This window comes from Aplidium turbinatum, chromosome 14 (assembly GCF_918807975.1).
Source record: "Aplidium turbinatum chromosome 14, kaAplTurb1.1, whole genome shotgun sequence".
In the NCBI taxonomy this organism is placed as follows: domain Eukaryota; kingdom Metazoa; phylum Chordata; class Ascidiacea; order Aplousobranchia; family Polyclinidae; genus Aplidium; species Aplidium turbinatum.
Window position 1 is genome coordinate 255,254 of NC_137485.1, and position 8,419 is coordinate 263,672.

Below are 8,419 nucleotides of genomic sequence, written 5' to 3' on the forward strand. Positions count from 1 at the left end.
GCAAGTCGCTGCAGCAGATGGAGTGTTTTGACTGGTAGACACATTAAAAATACGATAATTTTCACTATAAATCAGCTTGTGATTGTTCTTTCTTTTCAGTTCTTGTGATTGTTGTAACACTCGGACAGAGAATTGATTTTTGCTTTGAACTTTGTTCGTAATTAAACAATAAAAAAGTAATGGCAACGTTGGGAATCGAAACCACGTCATCAAATTTATTACTTCCCCAAGTGCAGTGATGGACGCGCATACAAAAAACATTGACGCCGTCAGCGTTAACGCAAACATTCGAAAAACCATACGCCGTATGCGTCAACGCAACTTGTAAAAAAAGTTGGCGGCGTCAGCGTCAGCGCATACACTGGCGTAAACTCATTTTGTTTGCTAGGTGCCAAACGTTCACACGGTATAAACCACTCGAAACAAACAAGTTTTATTTTGAATTTCCATGAAGAAACACAAGCATCTGAAAGTGTTCATCTGACATTTTGCTGTGTTTTGGTTGCAATATGTCTTTGCCCATTGGAAACATTCTTTCAACTGCAGCGCTGGAAGGTATTGGCCTGTTGTATCGAAAAAAAAAGACATTAAAAAGTATGCGTTGACGCTATGCGCTAAAACACCGCGAAAATTTTAGGGCGTAGCCTCAAGCGCAAACTATCCAAAAAAATGTAGCCGCAAGCGTTAGCGTAAACAAAAAGTCTACGCCGCATGTATGCGGCGTAGAATTTGCGGCGTATACGTACATCTCTGCACAAGTGTACCGGTAAGAGACAAAGCCATTGTGCTAATCTGCGTCTACCGAATTGCTCGTTGAACTTCATATCAGAAAGTTTTGAGAAAGACGATTGCAATATCACGTTGTTGCTGTATTGACCACCTGCAGATTATAAATGCACTTCCGGTCATGAAGGTGAAGCTTCGATTCTTGACACGTTCCATGATTATAGGCTACATTAGTCCTGAAGCAGGCGAAGAAGCTTGCAAGTAAGGCCACGATTCATTCATAGCTTGTCACGCCAGTGTCGGAGCCAGGTAAGAGCATTGTTTGTGATGTTTTTGAGGTCGTTGTCATCACATGAAGGGCTAAGGGGGCAGTTGGTGAGGATGTGCTTCATCGTCTGATTGTCTAGGCCGCAATCACACATTGGGTCAGGAGTCATCTTCCATCGGAAAAGATTGCTTTTATTTCTCCCGACTCCGCAGCGGGCTCTGTTTAGGCAGCACCACTCTCTTCTCTCAAGGGTGGGAGTTTGTTGTAGACTTTCGGAAGGACTTGGGATGGCAGGATGTTGTGTCCTATCGGGCTCAGAGGTCCACATTTCTAGTCGTGCAGCTGTCGCGCTTGTGTGTTCCAATGGGCCGACTTTGATGAAGCTTTTGCGTGACTTGAGTCTTGCTGGAATAAGTTTGTGTTCATAGAGAGGGTGGCGTTGGTCGGATATTTGTTTTACTCTTTCCTTTTTTATAGCGACTTCTCTTCGGATATGAGGTGGAGCTATAGTTGCTAAGTTATAAAGGTCGGCGATTGGTGTTGGACGGAGTGTGCCAGTTATGATTCTACATGCTTGGTTTAATTCGGAGTCAATTACTTTGGTGTGGCTTGACCTAGCCCATACTGGAGCGCAGTATTCAGCGGTCGAATAACAGAGAGCCAGTGCTGTTTGCTTCAGTGTGTGCTCATCTGCTCCCCAGTTTGAGTTTCCCAGCTTTTGCAAAAGGTTATTGCAAGCAGATAATTTTTTCTTAAGCTTCATTAGGTGTGTCTTATAGGATAAGGTCCTGTCTAGTGTTATGCCAAGGTATACAGGAAAGGGGGTATATTGTAAAGCAGTGTTTTCCCAATTGATGATAAGTTTTTGGCTAGCCTTATGATTGTTCAAGTGAAAGCATGTCACTTGGGTTTTGGAAGGGTTTGCATTTAGGCTCCAGTGCTTGTAATATGTGGAATACTGCGATGTAATATGTGGAATACTGATATATGAATACTGGAATACTGTAATATGTGGAAGGCCGCGATGCCATACGGTGTCGTAGGCAGCTGTAAGAGCTTAAAGACAGTGCCGGTCTTCTGTTTTGCTTCAAAGCAATCCTCGATGTCTTGTGTGAAGAGTGTGACCTGATCTACGGTGGATTTTCCTCGCATGAACCCAGCTTGCTTTTTTGTGAGGAGCGGGTCGATGATTGGGTTGACGCGGCATGAATCAGTCTTTCGAAGATCTTGAAAGGAACACAGAGGAGGGATATTGGACGATAGCTCCGTGGATCATCTGATGGCTTGTGAGGCTTTTAAGGATCGCAGCTACTAAAGCTATTCTCCAAATTTGCGGCGATTGTTAAGTGGTGCAAGCAGAAAAAAGGAATCTACGTAGTCAGGAGTTTGGGGCATGGCTAGCATGGAGTGCAAGCTCATGGCAGATCCAGGGATCTCTGAAGAACTTCAGAGATCCCTGGCAGATCTTATCCGGCCCTGGAGACTTGTGTGGTTTCGTTGGGCGAAGGGCGGTGGTGAACTTCTCTTGGAGTGAAATCTTCGGATATTGTATCATCTCGTGGTATTTCTACTCTCCACAGGGCAGGCACTTCTTTTGCGACAAGGTGAGATGCCTAACGGTCTTTTGTTTTGTAGACCCCGTTCTGCAGTATAGCTGGGAAGTCATGACATTTGTATAAACCGGGCATTGGCTAGGGGAGTTTGCTGAACGACCAGTGAGGTTGTTGATGATGCTCCATGCTTTGCGACGAGTGTGAGAAGTCGATAGTTGGGATGGCTTCGTTCCATCGCTCAAGCTTCTTTATGTCCAGCCGCTCAAGTAGTCTGGTGGCGGCGGTGTTAGAAGCAATAGCCTACCAGGTGCGTCGTTTAGGTAGGATCGATAGGCTAGAGAGTCTCACACTCTGAGTCCCAGCATGGTGTAGCCTATAGGGGAGGTGGGGTAAGATGAGCACCTTTTTTCTTAAGTCGCTTTTACAAAAGAACGGTTTGTTTTGGAAAATTTTAATAGAGTGAACTTAAAGCACTAGCGAATCAGCTACATTTTAGATTGAGTTTTATCACCTTGAGATTTTTATACTTTTTATATTGATACTTATTCGCGTGTTGCTCAACTTACCCCGGCATAAATTGTAGCCTATGATGTAAATTGAGCAATGACCTGGGGTAAGTGGAGCAATTCGATTGTTGAATTAAGCATACCCCTGTCAGTTTGTTTGTATAATTGCGAGGCATTATGCTATACAACACAACAGTGTTTTTTTTTATCCCATGCGAACCTAAAAAGACACAAATTCAACAGTTCAAACATTAAATAAGTTAAAGCTATTTCTTTTGGGGTAAGTTGAGCAACTGCTCCAAGATACTTCAACTAGCATTGCACACTTTACCTCATCCTGATTTTTGTGACAAAATTACAAATATTTAAAAAACTACATGACTAACCAACCTGAACGTTTTATTGAATATCCTCACACTTGGTCACAGCGGTAAACCATAACCTCTTCGTGGGAAAATTGTAACATAAGATTCCTGAATCCGTTCGTCTGTATGTAATGACCGAAAGAAACACTCCTTTGAAACCGTCTATTCAAAATTGTATTTCTGTAAAATTAGCCACCTGGCTGTCGAAATTGGGGTGCAACGCCGTACACCACTAAAACTTGTCACTACAGAACAGATTACTTGGATAAAAGACGGAAACTTTGTCCAGCTAGAAAGCACTAAGCGAAACAGTTAAATTTGCGACCAACTTTCAAGCAACAACCTTACGAATGACTAGAATAATTTGCGATATCTCAAACTCACGTACACAGTAACTGTGACGCAATAATGAAAGACATTGTCACGCAATTCAAACAGGTGTTCAAAGTTGGTGATGCAATGTTTCATCAGGTCTTACGAACGATGGTGCAATATTTGGACATTTTCTAGCAATTTCCATGACGTAAGATGCCAGCTAAGATTCAGTATAGACCTGAACGGTTTTTATATGACGTTTGATTTGGTGAAAATTGTCCGTAACAACACTTTATAGGCTACTTACTAATACAAAAAAACAGATTTGATTTACATAGTGGTAACAATAAAGTTGTTCAGTTTTTGGCAAAAAAATAAAAATTTTGAATTTTTAACATAGGCTAAACAATATAATTGCGTGCCATTGGAAAATACAATCCTCAGTGGACATAACAAATACATTGAAAGAAGTGGCATTAAGAGTGATATATGCAGAATAATAAAAAAAAAATTCCGCGGACTCGTTTTTCCAAAAACAGGGGTTGCTCATCTTACCCCATTGCACACTTTACCCCAGTCTTCCTGGTCACAGCGGTAAACCATAATCTCTTCGTGGGAAAATTTTAACATAAAGTTCCCGGATCCGTTCGTCTGTATATAATGACCGAAGAAACACACATTTGAACTTCTTTTCAAACAGTGTATTTCTGTAAAAATTAGCCCGCGGCTACCGAAAACGAGGGGGTGCAACGCCGTACACCACTTAAACTTGTCACTACAAACCAGACTAATTGGATAAAAGACGGAGAATTTGTCCAGCTAGCAAGCACCAAATAAACCAGTTAAATGTGCGACCGACTTCCAACAAACAACTTCAAGAATGAATCAGAAAAATTTGTGATAACTCAAAGGCACGTCAGCAGTTAGTGTGACGCAATAATGAAAGACAAGTATGAAGTCATTCAAACATTTGTTCCAGAGGCTGATGCAATATTTCATGTTTAAACAGGTTTCAAACTGAAACAGGTTTAAACAGGTTTGACACAAGTCTATGAACGATGGTGCAATTTTGGCACATTTTCTAGCAACTTCCATGACGTAATATTCAGTAGACTTGAACGGTTTTTATATGACGTTTGATTAGGTGAACAATTGTCTGGAACACTTCCCTAGCTGCTTCCATGGCCACGTGGTATTATGGCATTGCAGAATTCCTGCTGAAATTACGGAGAGTGGTCTGTGTTTCGATCTTACAATATTTCCAGGGTAGTAAAATGTTCATAGCCTACATAGCAACTGTCCAACTGTCTTCATAGCAACTGTCCATACAAATCTTAAATATATCAGCTAAAGCTATGTGGGCTAATAAAGCTATAGCCTAAATATATGTTATTTTTGTTTTGTAACATTTTCTTTTTGTATTTTCCCTTTATATCTTAATTTTTTCTGAAGGTGTTGCGACCGTGCCAAATTTCTTTCAACTCAATAACTTACTTCGGTCTCAAGCACGTTTTAACGTTCGCGTTTTGTTGCTTCTACCCTAGTATTCTCGACCTTTGCTATGCTGACGTGTATTGTTTTGATATGATGGTCAGAAATAAAAACAACTGAACTGAACTAAAATAAAAATAAAAAGTTGTCTTGAAATTTTGATTTTTGTTATGAAGTTTTGATGTTTGCTGGCACACCTCTTCATTTTCTTTGAATATTTACATTTATTTGTGCCGCTAGTAGGCTATCCGATATTTTTGTATTTTGAATCCATCTCAGATGATTGTTATGTCCTAGCTTAGTAAAAAATTCTTGTATTTATCTCAGGTTTTAATTTTTAACAAATAGGCTACTAATCATTGCTTAGCACAACTTTTTGAAAAAAATCACCCTTTCTAATTGGCGGTAGGCTAAACTTGCGTTTCGCTGGAGCCCCAGATTAAATATTCAATCTATTCTCATGGGCTTAGTAAAATCACTATTAGAATCCATCGTCTCAAAACTTCAAGACAGCTTTCTATTTTTATCTTACTAGGAGATCGGAAGATCGAAACACTGGCCACTGTCAGCAGTTAGCCTACTTTCAATAATGTTTTTTTAGACGTTGTCTTTAAATCCGATATATGTCCGCCCCGATAGCTCAGTTGGTTAGCGCGTCACTTCTGGAACGAAGAAGCTTCAAGATCAAGCGGCGCTGGTTCGACTCTCGGGGTGTGCGATTGAGCAACGCACGTTAAGGAATGCTCTCCATTCAGCGGCATCTAATGGATGGAATAATTTCCTGGTAACAAGACTTCAACAATCGGAAACTTCACTCTGCCAATCTCGGTGACCGGCCGCGAAATTTTTTTCCCACGAGATTTCTGTCTCATTTACATATTTTGGTAAAAGTTTGTATTAAAACCGTGTGAATGCAACATTTTCTCGATGGCACGGTTGGTTCAGGGGTTTCATCCTCTGCCTAGTGATCGTGAGAACGAGGGTTCGACGTCCGTCGAATTCAAACTTTCTTTTTCTTTAAATTGATTTTTGCGGTGCACAAGAGCTTTTTAAAAAAAGTAGGGTTAGCGAAAGCTTATATTTTATTATCATTGCAGAATTTCATTGGCAAATAGTTATTTCGCTATCTGAATCAACCAATCTCTCAAAACACTTTCGGAAAATCTTACTTTTAGAGTGACTAGAATCAATGAGACAGAAATCTCGTGGGAAAAAAATTTCGCGACCGGGCCTGCGTCAGTGATTCAAAGCCTCTACAAGTATGCGAAACTGCCAAGATTAAGCTCTGCAAGAAGCTTTCCCAGTCCGAGGATAAAGATTCAATTAATCAATCAATCAAAGATATAAAAAAGAGTCAAAAGTCATATAAATGTCACTTTGTGTAAAGCTACATACATGCACTTGAGAGGTTACTATTATTATTTTTTTCACTTGTAAATATAATATGTTTTGAAAAATATCAGGCTATTCTTGCAAAAGTCGTGATTTTTATTGTTTTTGTTGCCCAAGAGCGCCACATGCTGTTGATCGCGGTGGAAACGAAGATGCTGCAAGCTTGGCGGGCTTGTGGTAGCCTACAGCAAGTTCAGTTTTTTTTTGTCTGGCTGTCACAACCAAAACTATGGAATTATGCTAAACATAGCAGAAGTCTAGAATAAGGTAAAAGCGACAAAACGCAAACTTTATAATATGTTTGATACCGAAACAAGATAATCATTTGAAAATATGCCACGATTGTAACACCTCAGAACAATTTCAAAGTGAGAAAAATGAAAGGCTGTGGCTATATTTACACTATATAGTGTAGTAATAGCCTCAATAGTGTTGCCAGATAAGGAGTTCTGCCCTAATTTCAGAAAAGTTTAAAGCTGTTAAAAACAAAAACTTGTATTTTGGAATTTTATTTAGTCCTGGGCAATGATCATGAAGCCCTAATCTTATTCATAACTCTAACCCTTACCTTAACTCTTCCTAACTTTAATCCTAACTCTGGCAACACCTGATTGTAACCATGGCATTAAGTGTGGAAAAATAGCCACTTCCAAAATGAAAAAGCCTAATTGAAATTTTTCGATATTTATCTGAGTAAGAGAAACAAATAGAAATATCTGAGTAAAAGAAACGAGTTGCTACGATCAGCTTTGGTACGTTATCAAGAATGCTGATGTTCATTAGGGAAGCACTCTTGATGGTAAAATCTCATTGCAAACAAGAGAAAGTTGTGCAAATCAATGAAAACTTCCCATAGGCCTAAGCAAATTCTACCATGGGCAACGCCATTTCAAAATGCACCACACCAGGCCTTGCAAGACTAACAAAACGGTAGCACTAGTCAAAATAATGTGGAAATAAAAACAGAACTTTGCAGGTGCATAGTCTTTTTTTTTCGAGTAGTAAAAGAAGTCACATACCATAGGCAGTAGTCTATTGTGTTCTGCTCAACCGTAAACGTAAGTAGGGGAGCTGGCATGCACTTAAATGTGCAGTTACTGTTTTTAAACTTAATCCATAAAAATTATCCAAGTAGCTTATAAAAAAAAGTAATAAATGTTACTACATGGCTATGTTCTACACTAGATACCATGGTTGCGATCAAAGAGTATTGTTTTAGGCAGGTTAGAATTAAAGTTGGGTTTAGGGTAAGAATAATGGTTAGAATTTTTTTCTTGTACTTTAAATTTTTTTAAATCACAACTTTTGTCTTTAAAGGCTTTAAACTTTTTATGCATTAGTGCAGAATTTCTTATCTGGCAACGCTTGCGGTATATAGGAAAAATAGCCACAGCCTCTACGTTAACTAAACAATAAAATGATAATCTGCCTAATAAAAGGTTATTGAAGTAATTAACAGTAACTTTGATTTGTTATGCTTAGATGAAGAGAAATGAATTCAACTACAGTACAATAAATAAATAAGGTGGTTAAAAATACAATAAATGACATCACTGCCACAAAAAAGATGCAAGTAAAAAGCAATGCTTAGCTGGGTAAGGTCACATTTAAGTGTTTTATTGCCAATTACTGAGTCTAGCATAGCAGCCCCTCATCCCCGGAAGGTCTCCATTTGATCAGGGTACCCATTTCTATATCTACATAAAATGCTTTCCTTGAGTAAGGAGACCCCATACAAGGGCAGAACCGACTACCAAAAACAAAAAACATTCCAATACTTGAAAAACAAAGTTAACCTCGGCA